Raw genomic sequence first — 24,294 nt, 5'->3', positions numbered from 1 at the left:
GTTAGGTTAATATTCGGTTTTGATGAATGTATAGGGCTTCGGGTAATCGGACAACTATCATCTAATACCTTATTCATTCAAAACTCATTATAGATGACAATAATGACCCATTGTCTAAATAATGGGTTGATTTGTAAAAAACGTATATATATTATATATGAGTTTATTTGGGTCAACTCAAATTAATCAACATGTTAATTCAGGTCTACTCATATTAGCCAACGAGTCAATATGAGTAATCATATATAACTTGTGTTAAAAATGTCCGAATAGGTTACTCATAACCATTGTCTGTCTTCAAAACCTACCTCATTGTCTATCTTCAATACCTACCTCATTGTCGCCGCCACCACTTCACCATCGTCGTCATCCCACCACCGCCGCCATTGCATTCATTCGTGTTGTTTTGGCTAAAAAAAAAGTTTGGTGCATCAGCATTTGCTTAATATATTTTTTTAGTTCTTACATTTAGTTACATCAAAAGTCACATAACTTCAAATATTAGTTGCTTTCGAGCATTCACATCCCACCCTCTATCTCCAAATCAAAAATTATACTAAAACTCACTTTATTTTCTCTCTCCATTTCAATTAAATAATATTTTTTATACCTTTTATCATTACCTTTTCTCTTTCCTTCACTCACAACCACTTTCAAAATATATTAAAAAATTATAGGGGATGAACAGTAACTTTTCAAATATACAGAAAAATCACTACTTTTTCTAAAATATAAAAACTCTTCACTCACAACACCTTGAATCACTCTCTAAATTATAAAAACACCCCTCACATAATATGAGGGGTTGGATGAGAATGCTCTTATACTAATATAGTATACTAGTTTTTAACCCCCCGTATTACAGGGTTGTTTACATTATTTGTTTATAATACTTATATATTTTTTTGGATTTTAATTTATTTATTGTAAGGAAGTTAATAATATACTTAAGATTTGATGATGAAACGGTTCACAAATAAATGAGATGTTATAAACCGGTTTAAAAGCTATATGAGTTTTGTGAGACCCATGACCCGCTTATTTTTTAGACTAATTGTTTTTTAATTATAAATAACTAGTTGTAGTACCCCGCGCGTTGCTGCGGGTAAAGCCAACTTTAATTCACCTTCGCCACGACATTAGTAGCTTAGCTCATAGCATGCACAGGCTGTTTTTTTATAGGAGTGAATCAGGGTTGGTACGAAAGGATTGTTCCGCTCCGCAAAGCTTAGCTTTTCGGTTCCTATCTGGTTTGCATTATTATCAGTTTGCCTCCTTTCTCTTGATGGAATATCTCAATACCCGAGCTCCTGATTTCCTTGTGTACTTCATCGGCACTCGCCGGATATATCACTCATCCGGCTCCTAAGGAAAGGAGTCTTCTGTGTTGAATCTTTACACGAATGAATCACAAGTGAGTGTCGTTCGGCAACTTATTGATAATGATAATATGCTACCAGGTTCTAGGGGGCTACTAATCTTTTTTTCTCGAGCGAGCCTCTCTCTCTCATTCCACTCGTCCAGCTCTCTTCACGAACTTGACAACCTAGCTTATCAACCATCTATTCCTGAATACATTTTAAAGCGCATTACACAAAGATGATAAAAGTCATAAAAATAAGAAATAAGATTCTCAAATGAAAGTTACCATGACAAGGTTGAAAAACACAATTAGCTTACCATCCATGACCAGAAGCTGCATAAAATACACACTGTTGTACAAAATTCTCTTGTCCTCCCTGCAGGTGATCATGTATATAAACATAAGAACTATATATTAATTAAACCATTTCACAAAAGATCCAAACCAAATATCCTAACTATGCAATTATCCTTTACTAACCGTGGTAATCACATAACTCGACACTGCTGTAACTTCCAAATATTCTACCAATTTGAAACCTCCAAGAGGAACTGTGCACACCAGGGCTATTATTATTAAATATACATATACTCAATGGTATGTTTTAAGAATCTAACTCCAAGTTGTTATCATATATCATAAAGAAACCAGTTCTACTCTATCGTCTCTAAATCAAACCTAATATCAAAATCAAAATTAAACCTGAAATCAAGAAATTAACTCATTATAACAAAGATTAAGAAGAAAACAAATCATACCGAATGTTGAATTTCAAAGTAAACCTAAAATCAGCTATACGGCGACAGTATAAATGAGAACGAACAACGATTATAGAAGTTACAAACTTAGCTTAAGCATTCATTGATAAGGACTTGAGATTGTCACTGAGCTTCCGTTGTCGCTTATTACCACCGCCGCACGCCTCATCTCCACCAAGACGAAGACGATCAACGAAGAAGACCTGCACCGCCAAGGTGTATTGTTTTTGAACGCGGTGATGGATGAAATCATGAAAGTGAGCCGGAAATGGGGTGAAGTGCCAACTGAATTCAGAATTTAGTGGTGCTTGAGGTTACAAATTCAAAACCATAACATACTACCACTTATCCTTATTTTATATTTTCTGATGAGATTAATTTTTAATTAATGAAATATTATAACTTGTTTAAGAATTATCTGGGTTTGGTGAAACCTATACCTGTGAATTCGGATCAAATACATGAGAAACTTCAATTTACAAATAAAACAAAGAGTTTAAAGGAAAATAAATAATTTAATCAAGTTACAAATATAATATATATGAAGTGTGAAAAGAAACTTAATAATTATTGATTTTTCGAGGGAAGAAAATTATGGTGATTAACCACAAAACGACATATGTCTACAATATTTTACTTTATTATAATAAGTAGATTCCATCATGTAAACATTTTTTATTAAATAGTTCATGTCAAAATATGATATTCAATTAATATTTAGTCATTACTTAATATATTGCAGTTTGAATGATACTTTCTAGATAGTAAACGTATCAATGAAATAATGTTATGTGTTGGTGACAATCATCCGTAAGAAATGATCCATAGATGATATAAATGTGTTGATGTATTGGTTAACACTTATTATTTACGATGGAAGAAAATTCATTTATGTTCATGCGCTTCATAGAAGTTATTAAAATGTGTAGCTTGAATATCAAGCATAGAGTTCAAGCCTCAAAAATTCGGTGACAAAGTAAAAGTTGGATTCACGTTTTACCTAAGGGTGCAAACGAACCGGGCTTAAATGAGCTCGGGCCTCAACTTCACTTATCAAGCGCTAGCCGACTCGTGATCCTAAATGAGCCTGTCATTAACATATTTTTATAACATATATTTATTAAATATTAATTAATATGTTTAATATTATGAAAAAATAACTATAAATATTATCTTATGCATAAAAAACTATATACAAAGTAATTATAAATATGTAAAAATATATTAAGAAATAGTAAACAAGCCGAGCCCGAGTCGAGCTCAAGCTTGAAAAGATATTCACGAGCTGCTCGTTCTTTAGAAATAGAAATAGAGATTGGAATGAGTCAAGCTCGAGCTCTAGGCTCGTTTGCACCCCTAGTTTTACAATAATCCTCCACATTGGACACACACAATTATCAAATGGTTATGAATAGTAACAACGCCACTTAAAAGGTGACATGTGATATCTTTTTAGCTTTTTTAAATTTCAATTTCAGCTTTAATGCTATAATAATCTACACGGTTTACCTATTTAATTTTTTACAACTTTGTTTTTTTCTAATAACTCGCATTAATTAACTTAAAGACTAAACAAAATATTCGGTGGTGATTCATTTTGTTTCTCAACATTTCGATATATAAATTTTGTTTAAACTGAATTGCATTCAAAATAAAATATATTTTAGCATTGTAAACCAGAGATTAACATTTTGTACTAAGTACCATTACTACTCCAATGACACCATCCTAACGATATTGTAACCGTACCATTTTTTACTTTGTGTTTTATTTCTGTATCTTTTAATATTCTTACATTGTAGATACTGAACTGGTGTTGTAAAGTCACAATCGGTATGACTTTCTGTTTGTGCTTTAACTAGTTTTCAGTTTTGGTATTAACTTACAATAAAAAAAGATAATAATACTTTATTATATTATACTTTCTAGATAGTAAACGTATCAACGAAATAATGCTATATGTTGGTGACAATCATCTGTAAGAAATGATCCATAGATGATATAAATGTGTTGATGTATTGATTAACATTTATGGAAAGCTTTGAACTTATTGTTTACGATGGAAGAAAATTCATTTATGTTTATGCGCTTCATAGAAGTTATCGAAATGTGTAGCTTGAATATCAAGCATAGAGTTCAAGCCTCAAAAATTCGGTGACAAGGTAAAAGTTGGATTCATGTTTTACCTAAGGGTGCAAACGAACCGGGCTTAAACGAGCTCGGGCCTGAACTTCACTTATCAAGCTCTAGCCGGCTCGTGATTCTAAACGAGCCTGTCATTAACATATTTTTATAACATATATTTATTAAATATTAATTAATTTGTTTAATATTATGAAAAATTAACTAAATAAATATTATCTTATGCATAAAAAAACTATATAAAAAGTAATTATAAATATATAAAAATATATTAAGAAATAGTAAACAAGCTGAGACCGAGTCGAGCTCAAGCTTGAAAAGATATTCACGAGCTGCTCGTTCTTTAGAAATAGAAATAGAGATTGGAATGAGTCGAGCTCGAGCTCTAGGCTCGTTTGCACCCCTAGTTTTACAATAATCCTCCACACTGGACACACGCAATTATCAAATGGTTATGAATAGTAACAACGCCACTTAAAAGGTGACACGTGATATCTTTTTAGCTTTTTTAAATTTCAATTTCAGCTTTAATGCTATAATAATCTACGCGGTTTACCTATTTAATTTTTTAACAACTTTGTTTTTTTCTAATAACTCGCATTAATTAACTTAAAGACTAAACAAAATATTCGGTGATGCATTTCGATATATAAATTTTATTAAAATTGAGTTGTATTGAAATAAAACATATTTTAGCATTGCAAACCATAGATTAACATTTTGTACTGAGTACCCTTACTACTCCATTCTAACGATACTGTAATCATACCATTTTTACTTTTATTATTTTGTTTCGGTATATTTTAATATTCTTACACCGTAGATACCAAACTGGTGTTGTAAAGTAATAATCAGTATGACTTTCTGTTTGTGCTTTAACTAATTTTCAGTTTCGGTATAAACTTACAGTAAAAAAAGATAATAATACTTTATTATATTCTATTATATGGAGAAAATTAACGTGCAAATGAAATTAACGTTATAAACGTGAGAATCAAGTAGAGTAATTATATATACAAGTAGAATAATTATGTAATTAATCTACTCTATTTATATATATAATTACTCAACTTGTATATATAATATTTTCATGTTTGGGACGTCAATTTTGTTTGTATTTGATCCAAACAATATATTATATTATATTATTAATTAATATGAAATATATGATATAATAATAATAATCAGCCTGTTTGCTTAACGTGTTATATATATATATACATACACATGTATATATATCGTTCGTATGACACCAATAGCTTTATAGCTTGATTCTTCTTCACTAATTCGCTTATCTTTCTTTCAATTTCAATTTCAATTTCAATTTCGGAAACAAAAACCCTAAAACCCTTCAATCCGCAATCCGACGCCATACAATTTGATCATTCGTCACTTAGGTTATAGTTTACGCTAATTGCTTCTATCTGATTCCATTCGAACGATCAACGGACCGATCGCTTCTGTTCGTTTAGCCATTGCGATTAATCTGTCTGGTTGATTTCAGTATGAAGTTGCAGAGAAGAAAGTCATCAGAAGTGGTTAGTGCAGTTGCTCTTTTACTTTTACTCTGTTTTTGTTTTGTTTTGTTTTTTGTTTGTGGTTGGTTAGGGGTTTGTTTATTGTTTTAGGGATATTTTGATTTTTGATCAACATGATTGATTGTTTGATTATGTTTATTTTTTTTATTGATTTAATGTATGATCATGGTGTTTTGAATCTACAAAAGATTGGCTATTTGTATGCGTGCACGGTGTACCGATCATCAGGCTGTACCTTTTTACTGTATAAAGTTGGAAACTTGATTTTCGAAGCAACCCTAATTCCAACCAGCGGAACGGTTCGTTATGGTACTGTCGTTTGCTATAGCAAACGATGTGTGTGACGTGTCTACTTTAACATGTGAAAAATACTATAACTAAAATTTTGCGTTGAAAAATCAAAAGTTTTGTGGTCAAAGTTGAACGGTAAAAAGTTTTGACGTGTAAAAGTGAAAGTCTAAAAAGTTTTGTGGCAAAAGTTGAAAGGTGAAAAGTCTTGATGTGTAAAAATAAAAGTTTTTGGGCCAAAATTGAAAGTTTAAAACTTTTCATGTTGCCTTTAAGATATGTAAAAGTTTGGTGGTCAAAGCTGAAAGTCTAAAAATTTTGTGGTCAAGGTTGAAATGCGAAAAGTTTTTATGTGTAAAAGTATAAAACATTAGTGGCTTATGTTGAAAGACTAATACTTTTCATGTTCTCTTTTAATATATATATAATTTTTGGATTGATTGTATGATTACATATTATATTTCCTGAAATGCATGTTTGCTTGTCTGGTATGAATTATCAGTTACTTCAATATAATGCTAAACATTCACATCTTATATGTAACTTGGAAGTGTTTGACGATGAATGGTGTGTCTGTAATAATCCTTAATATACCATGCAGACAATTGGACCGGAAACTTGTAAGATGCTGATGAATAAAGTAACTTTTTTTGACATTTGTAATTGAACTGGAAACTAGTAAGATGCTGATGGAAAAAGTAACTTTTTTGACATTTGTTTATCTTTTTGAATTGAGTGTGCTAAATCATTTCACTAATCACTAGCCACTTTTTTTGCTTCATGTGTAAGAAATTATATGAAAATGAGTTATTTTTTATTCCCTCTTTTATTGTTTTGGTGATATCGTCAATATTTTAAGTGCAACGTTCACGCCTATTTCTTTTTTACAAATATCCTTGCATTCTAGATCGTGTTTTAATTTTCTAGGCATGGCCTGCTCCCTGCAATAAGAGTTTGACATTTTAATAGTTTGATATGCTCAAAATTTGTTGACACGTGCTATATTCTTTTTATTGTGAATCAGCCTCCTAAAATTAAGTCCTTCATCGATGGTGTAATTGCTGCTCCACTTGAAAATATTGAAGATCGCTTGAGAAACTTCTCATGGGACTTTGACAAGGTATCTCTACAATCTAATTTAATTTGCATCATAATATTGACTATATTGAATTGATTGTGGTTATTGTTGTGAATACAGGGAGACTTCTATCACTGGCTTGATTTATTCAAACACTTTGAAACATACTTTGAGAGGTATATACAACCGAGGACAGATTTGCATGTGGAAAATGATTACTCGGAATCTGACATTCCTTTCCCTAGGGATGCTGTCCTGCTGATCTTGAGTGTTGTAAGAATAATTTTGGACAACTGCACAAATAAGCATTTCTATAGCTCATATGAGGTAATTTTTTTTATAAGTTCTTGATTATGTTATTTATAGTGCTCTAAAAATCCCTCTTAGGAGCAGTTAGTAGTCCATCTAGGCATTAAGCGTCGCATCACTGCTAATTAGTTGAGGTCTCTTAATTGGCATTTTAAGAGTTTATCAGCTTTTTTAACACTTAGATAAGCAACTGGTTATTAATTTAAGCATCTTAAATTAATTACAAGAGATAAATCTACCTTATTAAACTTGTTTTCATCAGCCAGTTAATTTTCAAGTTGGAATGTATTTACATGTATGTTAGAGAGGTAATTTGTAAAATGATATTATAACAAAGTTGTAAAAGTATGGTTCTTTTTTTTTTTTTGGCGTTAAATTCTGCCTAGCACACTTTAGAACACTAATAAGTTATTTACTGTCATATTGCGATTAACAGCCACTGATATTACAAGTTGATATGTATAATTCTATAAATCAATCATATGAACAATATTTCATGATAGGTTGTCTTCATTATATTGTGTATATACTAATCCTGGATTATTATCATGCAGCATCATCTCTCTTTTCTATTGGCTTCCACTCATGCGGACGTGGTTGAAGCCTGTTTGAAAACTCTATCATCTTTCTTAAGGAAATCAACTGTAAAACACATTATAAGAGACAAAACTCTAAGATCAAAGCTATTTGCCTTTGCACAAGGCTGGGGTGGGAAAGATGAAGGGCTAGGATTGGTTGCATGTGCTCTAGAGAATGTATCTGACCCAGTATCTCAAGAGTTGGGTAGCACACTCCATTTTGAGTTTTATGACAACTCTGATTCAGAAAACTCAACTAAAGGGTTACAAATAATCCATTTACCTAAAATCAACACTTACAAAGAATCCGATGTTGAACTTATGCACAGGTTAATTCAGGAGTATAGAGTACCAAGTAGTTTAAGATTCTCACTTTTGACAAGGTTACGTTTTTCAAGAGCTTTTAGCTCCATTACTGCTCGCCGACAGTACACAAGTATTCGTTTAAATGCGTTTATAGTTCTTGTTCAAGCGTGTGGTGATACTGATGATCTGGTTTCGTTTTTTAACACCGAACCTGAGTTCATCAACGAGTTGGTAACACTTTTGAGTTATGAAGATGCAGTTCCTGAAAATATTCGAATATTAAGTCTGTTATCATTGGTTACTATTAGTCAAGATCGTTCTCGCCAGTTAACCGTGCTGGTTGCTGTCACATCTGGCGGACATCGTGGCATACTATCAAGTCTCATGCAGAGGGCTATTGACTCTGCGGTTAGTAAATCGTCTGTTATGTTTGCTCAGGCTTTACTCTCATTGGTTACAAGTTTAGTATCTTCTACTGGCTGTTCTGCCATGCGTGAAGGGTTCATGCCTATCCTTTTGCCTCTTCTAAAAAATACAGATCCTCAGCCTTTGCATCTAGTCAGCATTGCTGTACATGTTCTAGAAACTTTTATGGATCTCAGTAATTCAGCTGCTGTTTTGTTTCGAGACCTTGGTGGATTAGATGATGCAATTTCCCGATTGAAAATAGAAGTTTCTCATGTTGAAAATGGGACATCTGTTCAGATGCACACTAGTAATTCGTCTGACTCAAACGCTACAAAGCCTCTTTATTCTGACGCTTTGGTATCGCTCCACAGGAAGTCATTAATGAAAGCCTTACTGCGTGCTATATCACTTGGAACATATGCACCGGGAACCACTGCTCGTGTTTATGGCTCTGAAGAAATTTTGTTACCACAATGCTTACATGCGATTTTTAAGAAAGCTAAAGATTTTGGGGGTGGGCTGTTTTCATTGTCGGCAGTTGTAATGAGTGATTTGATTCATAACGATCCAACTTGTTATCCCATCTTAGAACAAGCTGGTCTTCCGTCCGCATTTCTAGACGCTATAATGGATGGTGTGCCTTGTTCTGCTCAAGCTATAACATGCATATCCCAGTGTTTGGATGCTTTGTGTCTTAGTAATAATGGTCTTCAGGATATCAAAGATTGTAATGCTTTGAGGTGTTTTGTGAAGGTATTTACTTCACGAAATTACCTTCGTGCCCTTATGGGTGATACTACAAGTTCCTTATCTATGTTGGGTTCGTAGGCCTTGTTGGCCCGGTTTATTATATGAAGTCAAAAGAGGAGACGGGTGTGGGCGGTCGGGCCCAAGCCCGGCCCGGTTTAGATTTCTTGCATAATAATTTACTAACCCTAGTTCAGTCTCTATATAAACAACATTATGTACTTGTAATATTTGGTCACTCAATAAAGATATACCTAGTTGCCACCCGTGGACGTAGGTCAGTTTAGACCGAACCACGTTAAATCCTCGTGTTCGTTTACTGCTTTCGTGTGTGCGTTTAATCCTAACAAGTGGTATCTAGAGCTTAGGTTCGGATCACGCGAAGAACACGTTGAACCAGTTCTGCCGCCGCCGCATCAAGAGTCGGAGCTAGGGTTCCGCTACGGTACCCAGTAGCCACCGGTCAGTTTCGTTGCGTCACTGCAGAAGGGTAATCGCCGGCTAGGGTTCTGCCATACCCAGTGCCGACGATCTGTGTAAAGGTTCTGTTCGAAAGTAGGTTCACGCATCACCACCGTACCTGTGCCGCTTTCCGCCACCGATTGCTTGGTCAACGTGTATTTGTTTCCAGTTTGTTTGGCTGTATATGATTGACCATAAAGGAGAAAGTTATTATTTATTTTTTCTTTGGAGTTTGGTGTTCTTGTGGCAGAACGTTTGACGGCCAGAAGGAGCAAGAAATCAAGAATTGTTATTTCAACCTTTTTTTGGAGTTCATGCCACTATAAGACAAGAGAGTTTTTTTTTTGGTAGGGAAGAATACGTGAGCAAGGGTTTCTTAATTTTTATTTGTGGGCTGTCTCTTTTGGGCCGAAATACAAAGGGCTGTAGGCCCAGTCTCTTATATTGTGTGGGCTTGGGTTGAAGATCAGTTTTTTTAATCAGCTTTCGGTTAAGCAAAGAACGAGTAAAACAGCGAATCAAGATCCTATTTTCGTTGAAGAACAGTTTCAAGTCAGAAGAAATTTAAAGAAACTTAGAACCAGTGCCAACCGCGTTTGTCAGGTTTATCGTTTCAGTTTAAAGTTTCGGTTTCTGATTTACAGTTCGTTATTCCGCTGCACGTTAAATAGGTTGATTGTTTAACAGAGTTCAGTTGAACAGCCGTTAATTTCAGGCTCGTGCCATTGTTGTGTCTGTCTCTGTTTTTATCCAGTTTTTCGTTTTAGTCATTGTTATGGCAGAAGACGGAAAGGTTTCGATACAGAAGTTTGACGGACAGAAGTTCGGTTGGTGGAAGATGCAGATTGAGGCACTACTTTGTCAGAAAGACTTGGATGTAGTGTTCGAGGATGAAAAACCAGAAAAGTTGTCAGAAGCAGATTGGAAGAAGTTAGACAAGCAAGCTAGGGCTTGTATTACATTGTCGTTGTCGGAAGATGTGGCGTTTAACATCATAAAAGAAACCACAGCACGTGGTATGATGGAGGCGCTATCTAACATGTATGAGAAGCCTTCGGCAGCGAATAAAGTCTATCTTATCCGAGAGCTAGTGACAACAAGAATAAAAGAGGGTGGGTCAGTTACAACTCATATCAATAATCTTAATTCGATCTTGTCCCGCTTAGTGTCAGTTGACATTAAGTTTGATGATGAAGTTCAAGGCCTCTTGTTATTATCTTCTTTGCCCGACAGTTGGTCGCAAACAGTGACTGCAGTTTGTAGTTCGTCTACAAATATTACTTTCGATGGGATTCGAGATCTGATTCTGGGAGAAGATTCAAGACGCAGAAGTTCAGGTGAATCATCAGGCAATATGCTAGTCACAGAAGGTAGAGGTAGGGGAAAACAGCGAGGCAGTGGGAGCAGGAAGAGGAGTCAGTCTAAGACTCGTAAGGATATTGAATGTTGGGGTTGTAAAGAGAAAGGACACTTCAGGAATCAGTGTCCGAATGGTAAGAAAGAGGTGAACGTTACAGAAGACGACACAGATGACGGGGTCAGTAGTGATGAGGCTTTGGTTTGTAGTGTTGAGAGTAGCGTTGATGCTTGGGTGATGGATTCTAGTGCATCGTTTCATGCCACTCACTGTAGTGAAACGATGAAGAATCTTAAATTTGGGGATTTTGGAAAGGTTTGACTAGTGAATGATGATATTTTAGAGGTTACGGGTATGGGAGACGTTGATTTGATAACTTCAGCCGGTACTTCTTGGACTTTGAAAGGCGTGAGGGTTATTCCAAGTTTGAAGAAACGTTTGATTTCAGTTGGGCAGTTGGATGACCAGGGGCACGATGTTAAGTTCGGGAATGGGCAGTGGAAAGTAGTCAAAGGGAATCTCGTGGTTGCTCGTGGCAAGAAAATGGGTTCGTTGTATATGGTCGATATGTCACCGAAAGAAGTGGATCCAGTTTTGGTGAAAGACAAAATCCGGTTCACAGAATCTCGTGGGCAGAAGAAGGTTCGTTTTGCAAGTAACAAACCCAGAGCCAAAGTGAAGATTCAGGATGAACGAGCTAGGAAGGTTAAATCAGTTGGGGGACATCGTGACAGTGGGAGCACAGGTCGTGTTTCAGTTACAGTTCCAGGTCGACAGTGGATTAAGAAAACCAGTATTCCAGCTGTAAAAGTCTCTCCAATGAATTACTTGCTGAATATGGAGAGTGTTTGTTCTCAGGTTATCTCAGGATCCGGTAGTTCGTTACAGTGGGAGCCGGTAGGGACAGAGAACGGGTCAGGGGCAGTTTCAGCCATGACTGACGTGTTGGAGCTCCGGGGAGCTTCAACGGGCCTTCAGGTTAATTGATGAGAAGGCGGTGGCAACTAGAAGAAATTTAATGTTCATATTACAGAAGTACAATCAGGAGTGCAGACGAGAGTACTCAAGGCCTCCGAGTGGGAGATTGTTGGGTTCGTAGGCCTTGTTGGCCCGGTTTATTATATGAAGTCAAAAGAGGAGACGGGTGTGGGCGGTCGGGCCCAAGCCCGGCCCGGTTTAGATTTCTTGCATAATAATTTACTAACCCTAGTTCAGTCTCTATATAAACAACATTATGTACTTGTAATATTTGGTCACTCAATAAAGATATACCTAGTTGCCACCCGTGGACGTAGGTCAGTTTAGACCGAACCACGTTAAATCCTCGTGTTCGTTTACTGCTTTCGTGTGTGTGTTCAGTTTCGTGTGTGCGTTTAATCCTAACAATCTAGTGGTCTTGGTGTATTGATGAGACATGCTGCTTCTTTACGTGTGTATGGCGTTGATATGCTGATAGAGATTTTAAAATTCATTGAGAAGCTTGGTTCTGGATTTGAAGTTGTTGAAGCTCTTGACTCCTCTTCTGTTCCAATGGAAACCGATGGGGAATCCAACAAGAGTGAAAATCACGAGAACCTTGCGGAATCTTCTGCCGATACGTCTTTGTTGAATGTGGAATCTTTTCTACTTGATTGGTGTTGACAACGTTGCTCGTTTGCTCGAAACGATTCTTCAAAATGCTGACACGTGTCGTATATTTGTGGAGAAAAAGGGAATTAAAGCTGTTCTGCGGTTATTTACCTTACCTTTGATGCCTTCTTTCTGTTTCTATTGGTCGTAGCATATCAATTGCATTTAGAAGCTTCTCTGCTAATCATTCGACATCTCTAGCTAGAGCATTATATTCATTCTTGAAAGAGCATTTGAAAGTGACAAACGAGCTACTTGCATCTCTTGGAGGCATGCAACTTGCACAGATCGAAGATTCTAGAAGAACAAAGGTGTTAAGATGCCTTTCTAGTCTTGAGGGTATTTTGTATCTTTCTAATTTTTTATCAAAGGGGACTGCAAATCTCGTGTCTCAGCTTGGGACTTCTGATTCTGATGTGCTGAGAGATCTCGGAGTTGCTTACCGGGAAATACTCTGGCAAGTTTCTATTGGTTGTGAGTTCTAAAGCAGATGAAAAACAGAGTAATAAACAGAGCCTGAAAAGCTTAATCTTAATGGCACCAATACCACCATTGCTGCAAGTGATGATGATGATGATGCAAGTGTGCCAGTGGCGGGGTACATGAACCCATTTTCAAGTCGGAGCAGTTCACACCCTCATTGGAGTCTAGAACGTGACTTTGGCACAGTGGATCGATCCGGTGATAGGCTCAGTCGGCGGTCAACGACTCATTTTAGCCCAATTAAGTGCAGGAAACACCAGAAGACATCTAGAAGCCATACACGTTGATCCAGAGGCTTCCATAAGCAACACCAAGGCAAGTTCTTCACAAGATATTAAGAAAAAAAGCCCTGAGGTTCTTGTTATGGAAAATCTTAACAAATTGGCTTCCACCTAATATACGTTCTTTCTTTACCACTTTAATAAAAGGATTTCCTTCATCTAACCGGCGAATGGCTGAAAGTGGATCATTAAGTTCTGCTTCCAAGAATATTGGAACTGCATTAGCAAAGATTTTTCTTGAAGCACTTAGTTTTTCGGGGTACGGCATGGGTTCGGGTCCTGATACTTTATTGTCAGTTAAGTGTCATTATCTTGGAAAAGTGGTGGAGCAGATGGCAGCATTAACGTTCGATAATAGGCGAAGAATCTGTTATACTGTTATGATAAATAACTTTTATGTCCAGGGTACCATTAAGGAGCTACTCAACACTTTTGAGGCTACAAGTCAGTTACTATGGACATTGCCTTATTCTGCTTCAACATCTGTAAATGAAAATAATGAAGGAAACAAATTGACTCACAGTAAATGGTTACTTGACACATTACAGAGTTACTGTCGGCTTTTGGAGTTTTTTGTTAACTCTACTTATCTTTTGCCATCAGCCTCCACATCTCATGCTCAGTTACTTGTACAACCGGTGGCTGTTGGGTTATCAATTGGGCTGTTTCCAATTCCTCAAGAACCCAAGGCGTTTGTTCGGATGCTGCAATCTCAAGTTCTTGATATAATACTTCCGATCTGGAATCATCAGATGTTTCCAAGTTGTAATCCGGGCTTCATTACAATGATTGTGACTCTTGTCACTCAGATATATTGCGGTGTTGGTGATGTGAAACGACCTCGTGGCAGTGGTACTGGCGGTGCTAACCAGCGGTTAATACCACCACCGCCTAATGAAGCCGCTATAGCCACCATTGTAGATATGGGGTTTACTAGGGCAAGGGCAGAGGAAGCATTAAGACGGGTTGAAACAAATAGTGTCGAGATGGCGATGGAATGGTTATTTACTCATCCTGATGATCCTGTACAGGATGATGATGAGCTGGCAAGAGCACTTGCTTTATCTTTAGGAAACTCATCAGAGGCTCCCAAATCAGATAACAACACAGAAAAGTCAAACGATGGTCAAACAGAAGTGGGGGAAGCCAAAACACCAACGCCCCCTATTGATGACATTCTTGCAGCTTCCATTAAGTTGTTACAAAGTAGTGACTCATTGGCTTTTTCCTTAACTGATTTGCTTGCCACTTTTTGCAATAGAAATAAAGGAGAAGATCGCCCAAAAGTGATATCGTATCTTATCGAACAGCTAAAACTTTGCCCACTGGAAACTTCAAAGGAAACCAGTACACTCTGTATGGTATCACACACACTAGCATTGATTGTTACTGAAGATGTCACTGCTAGAGAAATTGCTGTGAAAAATGGCATTGTTTCTATAGCCATAGACATTTTAATGAAGTTTTTAGCGGAAACTGAGTCACAGAACGAGCTACTCGTGGTACCAAAATGCATCAGTGCTTTGTTTCTTATTCTGGACTATTTGTTGCAATCCAAACCCAAAGTATCATCTGATATAAAAGAAGGAACAGAACACATTGATGAGAAATCTACCCCGGATAATCTTGATGATGATTACTGCTGTAAGTTTGAAAAGATATTTGGAAAGTCTACTGGCTATCTGACTGTTGAAGAGGGTAGCAAGGTAGTTAATATTGCATGTGATCTGATTAAAAAGCATGCCCCTGCTATGGTTATGCAAGCGGTTTTATTAGTGTGTGCTCGTTTGACAAAAACACACACTCTGGCTTTACAGTTTCTTGAAAATGGAGGTATGAGTGATCTTTTGAGTATACCAAAGTCTTTCTTTTTTCCTGGTTACGACACAGTGGCATCTGCTATCATTCGACATCTCATTGAAGATCCTCAGACGCTACAAACAGCGATGGAGTTGGAGATACGGCAGGCTTTAAATGGCAGCCGCCATGTCGGTCGTATTGCTTCGTGTGTATTTTTGACATTAATGGCACCTCTTATTTCTCGAGATGGTGAGGTCTTCATGAAAGCAGCAACAGCTGTATGCCAGTTGATTACGACAGGTGGCAGAACCGTAGTAATACCCAAAGAGAAAGATAAAGAGAAAGAACAAGATAAATCAAAAACTCAAGGTGTTGAAATTGGAGCATCACCTGTACCTGAAAATATATCTCAAGGTGGACCAACAAATGGTGTCAAATCCCAGAAAAAAGTGCCTGCTAATCTCACTCTGGTTGTTGATCACTTACTTAAAACTGTAATGAAATACCCTTCACTGAATCCTGAGGAAGATTGCAATAAACTTTATGGTGCAATGGAGGTAGATGGCTCTGCTGCAATTAAGGGTAAAATGAAGGTCGATTATACAATGAAAGAATCCGAAAGCCTGTCAGAAAAATCAGCTGCTGAGTTAGCTAAAGTGACTTTTGTTCTCAAATTGCTTGGCGATATTCTTCTAATGTATGCACATGCAGCTGGAATACTTCTGAAACGTGATCTAGATATGCACGGTGGGATTGTACATCATGTTATGCATCACCTTCTGTATCTCTCTGTAGACAAGATATCTGGATCTGATGAATGGGGAGGGAAGTTATCTGAAAATGCCTCATGGTTATTGGTGGTTTTGTGTGGCAGATCAAGTGAAGGGCGTAGGCGTGTCATAAATGTACTTGTGAAAGCTTTGTCTTCATTTGCCACATCAGCAAGCAGTTCATCTAAGAATGGTTTATTGCCTGATAAAAGGGTGCTTGCTTTTGTTGATTTGGTTTATTCAATTCTATCCAAAAATCCATCTTCGAGTAATGTACTGGGATCTGGTTGTTCTCCAGATATTGCTAAAGGCATGATTGATGGAGGACTAATTCCGTGTTTATCCAGCATTCTTCAGGTGCTGGATTTAGACCATCCTGATGCCCCCAAAGTTGTAAATATTATTCTTAAATCTTTAGAAGGCTTAACGCGTGCTGCCAATGCGGCGGAGCAACGCTTTATCTGAACCGGTCAACAAGAAAAAGTCTGTTGGTTTGGGCAATCAGACGATTGATACTACAGTCAATCAGATACCAGTGGGTGATCAACATGAAAGCACAGGTACTGATGATGCCGAAAATCAACATCATGAAGAAACAGCTCAAGATGAAGGTGATCATGAGATAGAAGATGGTGTCGTGTTAAGAGATTCTGATCAGATTGAGATGACTTTTCATGTTGAGAGGGGAGGTGGAGATAATACTAGCGACGAGGATGATGACATGGAAGATGACGAGGATGATGGTGATGGCGATGGCGATGACGAGGATGAAGATTTAGCTGAGGATGGCACTGCTTTAATGTCATTGGCTGACACAGATGTTGAAGACCGTGATGAAACTGGATTAGGTGATGAATATAATGATGACATGGTTGATGACGAGGATGATGTGTACAATTTAAACCGTGTTGTTGAGGTGTGATGGCAAGAGGCTCTAGATGGGGCACTCGGGCAAACAGGACCCGGCGGTGCACTTATTGACATTGCTGCAGAGCCATTTGAAGGCGCCGATGTTGATGACATTTTCGGTCTTCATAGACCGATAACTGGCGGTTTTGACCATGGCCGCCGCCAGCAGAGCAGAAGCTCGTTTGAGAGATCTGGTTCAGACGTGAACAGCGGTTTGCAGCATCCTCTTCTTGTGAGACCATCATCACAGTCTGGTGAACTAGGTTCAGTGAGGTCATCAAGTGGTGGCGGTTCTATTCGGAATTTGGAATCTTTATCTGGCGGGAGCTTTGAAGGGTATGTTCCCCATTTTCCAACGCTTGATGCTCCTGTTCTTCCATTTGATCATGTACAATCTACCGTGTTTGGTGACAGAAATGGTGGTGGGGCTTCACTGCCACTAGCCGACTTTTCTGCTGGTTTGGAGTCATTACGAGCACCGACAAGAAGAGGACCAGGTGATGGGCGGTGGACCGATGATGGTCAACCGCAAGCTGGTGGTCAAGCTGCTGCTATTGCACAGGCTGTAGAAGAGCTTTTCATATCTCAGATAAGCACAGCTACTCCTTTAGCCAATGATGTTCCACAAGAAGCAGAGGCTACCGATAATGTTTTTCAGCGCCCTGAAGGTCCGGAAGATGATAATGATCAAAATATTAATCCGAACTTTGAAAATGCTGAACAAACACAAGAAGGCCAGGCAAGTGGGCCCAACCCTGATGCTGTAAACAACTGTGCAGATAGTCACGATAACATGGAAATCGGTGAAGGAAATGAGCAGCAGGTAGATTTTGATTAATTCTTTGTTCAACTGTGTAATTTTTTCTGTTAGTTCTTTTTAATTTAATTACACATGATGTGTATTTTCAGGAGTTAAATGTTGACGTGGCAAGCAATAATGTCTCCAATTTTGGTGAAAATAATGCTGATGTTAATATGAATGTTTCTGAAGGGCACTTGCTACCTTCAGTTGGTGTCATTGAGGAGTCAATTTCTGAACAGAACGCTAACATTGATGATGACAGTCAAACCGGTCAACCTGATGAACCGGTTGCAACTAACGTAGCCCAAAGTACAAATGGCATAGATCCATCATTCTTGGAGGCACTACCTGCAGAACTTAGGGCAGAAGTATTAGCTTCACAACAATCTCGGTCGGCCCCACCTCCAGTTTCTGCTCCTGCACCTGTTTCCGCTACAGCTGAAGAAATAGATCCTGAGTTTTTAGCTGCACTTCCTCCAGATATCCAAGCAGAAGTTTTAGCTCAACAACGGGCGCAAAGGGTTGCACTGCTAGCTGAAGGTCAACCCGTTGATATGGATAATGCTTCAATTATAGCTACTTTTCCACCTGATTTGCGTGAAGAGGTTTGCATACTTGCATTGTTGCATCTTGAAATTTAGAAAATCATTTGCTTACTTGTACTATGTGTTTTCTTTTTTTTTTTAACTGTCTTTAGGTTTTATTGACATCATCAGAAGCGGTTCTTTCAGCATTGCCATCATCGTTACTTGCTGAAGCACAAATGCTGAGGGATAGAGCAATGAGTCACCATCAGGCTCGTGGTTTGTTTAGAAACAGTCATAGACTTAATAGCAGGAGGAACGCGTTGAGATTTGATAGGCAGGCAGCAATAGATAGGGGTGTTGGTGTTACAATAGGACAAAGGGCATCTTCTGCTTTTTTAGAAAACTTGAAAGTGAAGGAAGTTGAAGGGGATGCGCTTTTGGATGCTGATGCTTTGAAAGCTTTGATCAGGCTTCTATGATTAGCACAGGTAATGATTTATGATTCAACAAATAATGAAGTAAATGTTTTTTTTTATTAATTGTTATGACCATTTTTACCTTTTTCTTTCAGCCTCTTGGGAAAGGCCTTTTACAGAGACTCTTTTTGAACTTATGTGCTCGTAGTTGTACACGGGCAGTTCTTGTTTTCTTGCTGCTGGGCATGATCAAGATGGACACCGAAGGCCTGACAGGTGGATTGACAATGGTTAATTCTCAGAGGCTTTATGGGTGTCAGTCTGATGTTGTTTATGGTCGATCACAGCTTATAGACGGTATGATTTTCTTTTAGCCTGGAATCCGTTTTTCTTTCCAACATATATGTTGTTTTTTATGTTAGACTCATTTACAGGTCTCCCGCCACTAGTACTGCGTCGGGTGTTAGAGATTTTGACATATCTGGCTACAAATCATTCTTCTGTTGCTAATTTGTTATTTAGTTTTGATTCTTCACTTGTTCCGAGTCTTTAAATCTCAAATGCAATGATAAAAAGAATGATAAGGGAAAAGAAAAAGTTGTTGAAGGTGGAGAATTCTCTCATCCTGTTGGATCCGAGGGTGATATTCCTATATTATTATTTGTAAAACTCTTGAATCAACCATCGTTCCTTCGCAGTACTGCCCAAGTAGAACAGGTAGTTAGACTCTACTTTTATTATTATAAAGTGACAAATTTGATTCTTACTTATTCTTTTTAGGTTTGACATTCCTTATATATTATATATGTGATGCAGGTTATGAGTCTAATTAAAGTTGTTGTAGACACTGATGCTTTAAAGTTAGAAAGCAAATCTAATACTAAACAAGTTGAAGTCAATGGATCTGCTAGTCAACTTCAGGGAGATTCTTCCTCGGCAGGAGCAGAACCTAATCATGATGATAAAGCTGTCAGCGATGGATTATCCACATCAGATGACCAGAAAAGTGTCAACGTGTATGACATCTTCATGAAACTCCCCCAATCTGATCTTCATAATCTATGCAGTCTTCTTGGACACGAGGGGTAATATTAAGTTTTTAATTGGTTATTTTGTTATTCATTTATAAGCTGAAAGCTTAATGCCTGATTTATTTTTGTTTATTAGGCTATCGGATAATGTGTATCTGCTTACTGGTGAAGTCCTGAAGAAGTTAGCCTCAGTTGCTCCATCACATAGAAAGTTGTTCATTGTAGAGCTTTCAGAGTTAGCTCATAGTCTTAGCGGGTCCGCCATTCAAGAACTTGTCACACTAAGAACCACAAACATGTTGGGTCTGAGTGTGGGATCCATGTCTGGGGCTGCTGTACTAAGAATCATGCAAACACTTAGCACACTCAATGCACCTGATGTTGATGACAGTAAGGTTTCCAAAAATGTTGATGATCAGGAGCACGCTATAATGTTGAAGTTAAATATTTCACTTGAACCTTTATGGCATGAATTGAGTGAGTGTATAAGTGCAACAGAAACACAGCTGGTGCAGGGCTCGTTTTCGTCAGATAGTTTGAATTCTAATACAGTTGAGGATGTCCCCGGTGCTTCATCTGCGTCTTCTCTGCCACCTGGCATTCAGAGACTTTTACCTTTTATTGAGTCCTTTTTGGTCCTATGTGAAAAGCTGCAATCAAATAGTTCTAGCCTACAACAAGATGATACAAATGCAACATCAACAGCACGGGAAGTGAAGGAGTTTTCTGGTAATTCGTCACCAAGTGGGACCGGGATTGATGGTGCTGTAACATTTGCTAAGTTTGCTGAGAAACATCGACGGCTATTAAATGCTTTTGTCAGACAAAATCCCGGGTTGTTGGAGAAGTCACTTTCTATGATGTTGAAAGCACCGAGGTTAATTGATTTTGACAACAAAAGGTCGTATTTCCGTTCTAGAATCAGGCAGCAACATGATCAACACCTGTCAGGCTCATTAAGAATAAGTGTTCGTCGGGCTTATCTTCTTGAAGATTCTTACAATCAGCTGCACATGCGGCCCACTCAAGAGCTAAAAGGACTGTTAAATGTTCATTTTCAAGGTGAAGAAGGTGTTGATGCTGGTGGCTTGACTAGAGAATGGTATCAGTTGTTGTCTAGAGTTGTATTTGATAAAGGAGCTTTACTTTTCACAACTGGAGGAAACAATGCAACTTTCCAGCCAAACCCTAATTCCGTTTATCAGACTGAGCATCTTTCCTACTTCAAGTTTGTGGGCCGCGTGGTACTTATTTTTATTCGAGAAAAAAAAAATTCTTATTTGTATAATGTAATTTTTAATTTTTAATTGTTGTATAATGATGGTTTGTGTTATAGGTTGCTAAAGCCTTGTTTGATGGGCAACTCTTGGATGTTTACTTCACTCGGTCGTTTTATAAGCATATTCTAGGTGTGAAGATAACATATCATGATATTGAAGCTGTTGATCCTGATTATTACAAGAATTTAAAGTGGTTGCTCGAGGTACTTTTATATAGTATTGTGGATTTGTGGTTCATTTTTTCTTTATACTTGCATTGTTTATTTTTAAACAACTCTGTTTTCTGTATCAGAATGATGTAAATGACATGCTGGGCCTGACATTTAGCATGGATGCTGATGAAGAAAAGCACATCCTCTATGAGAAGACAGAGGTATGTATTTAAAATCATATTTAAAATATGTTTCACCAAGAAAGTTGGCATTAAAGTTAAATTTGTTAAGATTTGGTTTTTATTTTGATATGGAAAAGGTTACTGATTATGAGCTAAAACCGGGTGGACGGAACATAAGAGTAACAGAAGAAACAAAGCATGAATATGTGGATCTTGTTGCCGAACATATACTTACAAATGCAATATGTCCTCAAATCAATTCCTTTTTGGAGGGTTTTAATGAGTTGATACCGCGTGACCTCATTTCTCTTTTCAACGATAAAGAGCTTGAGCTGCAAATAAGCGGGCTTCCAGAAATCGATTGTGAGTTATCTTATTTGTTCAATAAACATTTCACAGTTGTATTTCAAGATCGTTAATTTAGCCAACCTGTTTATGTTGCAGTGGATGATCTGAAGGCCAACACTGAATATACCGGATACACTGTAGGCTCTAGTGTAATTATGTGGTTTTGGGAGGTTGTCAAAGCGTTTAACAAAGAAGACATGGCTAGATTGCTTCAGTTTGTCACTGGTACATCAAAGGTATTGTACAGATTAATGTAATAATTATCATAATTATGCTGGAAGTTGAATATAATAACATAATACGTGTATAATTTCTTCAGGTTCCATTGGAAGGTTTTAAGGCATTGCAAGGTTTATCGGGTCCACAAAGATTTCAAATTCACAAAGCTTATGGAGCTCCGGAGAGGCTGCCATCAGCTCATACTTGGTTTGTGTTTTCCTTTGTTAGATTTTTTTTCCTTCAATTTTAAGCTTCGTGTTCTCACTCGTTATTTTGTATTATCAATTTCAACCAGTTAGATCTTCCCGAATACATGTCAAAAGAACAGCTTCAAGAGCGGTTACTACTTGCTATCCATGAAGCTAGTGAAGGTTTCGGGTTTGGCTAATGATGATATGCTGGATGATGTGGCGTAGGGAATGGGACCCCTAGCATCTTTCCAGCCACTGCCATGTCATGTAGATGTTAGTTTCACTTTCCCAATTTATTTTATAAAGTTTCTACTAATATGAAACATAAAGTTTTTTAAATTTTTTTGGTCGTTTTATAGATAAAGAAAGAACATTGATTATGCATCGCGATGCAACTTGAACGCGAGTCCCTGTGAAGAGAAAGGAGTCGTGTGTATCACAAGAAGATGATGAAGTAAAGCAAGTGGTTTTTTGGTTGGCTCTATTTTGTAGCATGGATATGCGATTTTTGTGGGTTGCTTTCGCTTCATGCAAAACTGAATAAAATGAGAACTTTAAATATTCATAGGTTTTATGTAAATCCTAGCCCTTTTTTTGTGATTTATGCATTTGAAGCATTGTGAAACCATCTTTGGTTCATTTCCTACCTTTGAAAAAGCTCATTCTTTGCATATGATGTGGTGGTTGAATGACTAGCCAAAATAACTTTGGAACAATGTGAGTCAGTTTTAAGAACCAGGTTTGTTTGACTAGTCAAAACAATTATATAATTTAATAGATATATATATATATATAATATATTAAATATTAAGTCGACAAAAGACCAAAAGGTTTCTGTTAGTATTCAGTGATATAAGTTTGTGGAAGGGTAGAATACAGGTTAGAAATTTTTAAGATGTATGGATTAGTGTCCATGGTGTCAATAATGGTAGGTCTGACTTAGCTGCTACACAGACTGTTATGTCTTTGTTATATTGTCTATGTGGTCGTTAAAACCGCCATGCTTATCTCACTGTGGATAAGACATGGACATCGAGATCATTATATATGGTCCGTGTAACCATCTTTTTTGGATATTTTAATATCTAGGGGTGCGCATGGTTCGGTTTGGGTCGGTTTTGGCCTAACCAAACCGAAATTTTGGTTTTTGGATTTTTGAAACCGTTGAATTTTGGTTTTTTGCCATTTGAACTTCATAAATTTTGGACAAAAAAAAAAGAAACTTGCCCCAAATATTGAATTTAAGTATAAACCATTTCGTAAATTATTAACTAAATGATTATTATACATTTTAGCAAAAACATTGGAGTAACATATTTGTTAAATTCTTATAAATTTACTCAAAATGACAAATAAAAAATGAATATCTAGAAATCCATTTCGGTTCGGCTTTTTTGGTTTTCATTACATGCAAAACTAAAACTGAACCATTAGTTCGGTTTTTACAAAAACATAAAACAAAAATGTCGGTTTTTATTTTGGTTTGGATTTTTCAATTTAGATTTTTTGTTTTTCTTTTTCAGTTTTTACGGTTTCATGCACACCTCTACTAATTTCAGTCCTTGAACTTATACTGTGAGTTATTTATCATTTGGTCCTTTAGCTTTTTAGATGAGTAATTCAGTTATATCAATTTATAAAGATTTATTAAAAGAAATAAATTACAAAAGGTTTTGATAACAAAAATATTAAATAAAGCTAACGATAGACTCATGAAAATACGTGTGCACATATAAATTAATATAATATATTTTAATTATACAAGTACTAAGTATTTAGTTTATTATAATACGTTTCTTTTACATAATTGACTTTAAACTAAAATTTCGCTTTCAATGATGAAATAAATTAAATGGTGATAATTATATACAATAAAGTTACTAGAAAAGAAGTCTTAAAAGACTACCCGACTATGAAAAGTTATAACTGAACCTGTGACG

General features: G+C 36.9%; 1 pseudogene across 1 annotated transcript; it reads left to right on the top strand.

Moving 5' to 3' along the window:
* Positions 1 to 5,697: 5,697 nt before the first annotated feature.
* LOC143571484 (E3 ubiquitin-protein ligase UPL1-like) lies at positions 5,698 to 22,671 on the top strand (annotated as a pseudogene). The gene is made up of 18 exons (XR_013142102.1): positions 5,698 to 5,801; positions 7,114 to 7,209; positions 7,288 to 7,494; positions 8,031 to 9,583; positions 12,726 to 16,929; positions 16,987 to 17,542; positions 17,621 to 18,029; positions 18,116 to 18,613; positions 18,706 to 19,023; positions 19,107 to 19,308; positions 19,386 to 19,668; positions 19,768 to 20,036; positions 20,119 to 21,226; positions 21,319 to 21,465; positions 21,555 to 21,635; positions 21,734 to 21,959; positions 22,041 to 22,180; positions 22,264 to 22,671. The product of XR_013142102.1 is annotated as an E3 ubiquitin-protein ligase UPL1-like (transcript).
* The last annotated feature ends 1,623 nt before the right edge of the window (positions 22,672 to 24,294 follow it).

Source organism: Bidens hawaiensis, unplaced genomic scaffold (assembly GCF_021521415.1).
Source record: "Bidens hawaiensis isolate Kalapana, Puna unplaced genomic scaffold, B.hawaiensis_p1.1 tig00025381_1, whole genome shotgun sequence".
NCBI classification, from domain to species: Eukaryota; Viridiplantae; Streptophyta; class Magnoliopsida; order Asterales; family Asteraceae; genus Bidens; species Bidens hawaiensis.
Note: the sequence above shows the minus strand (reverse complement) of the source record. Positions and strands in the feature narration are given on the sequence as shown.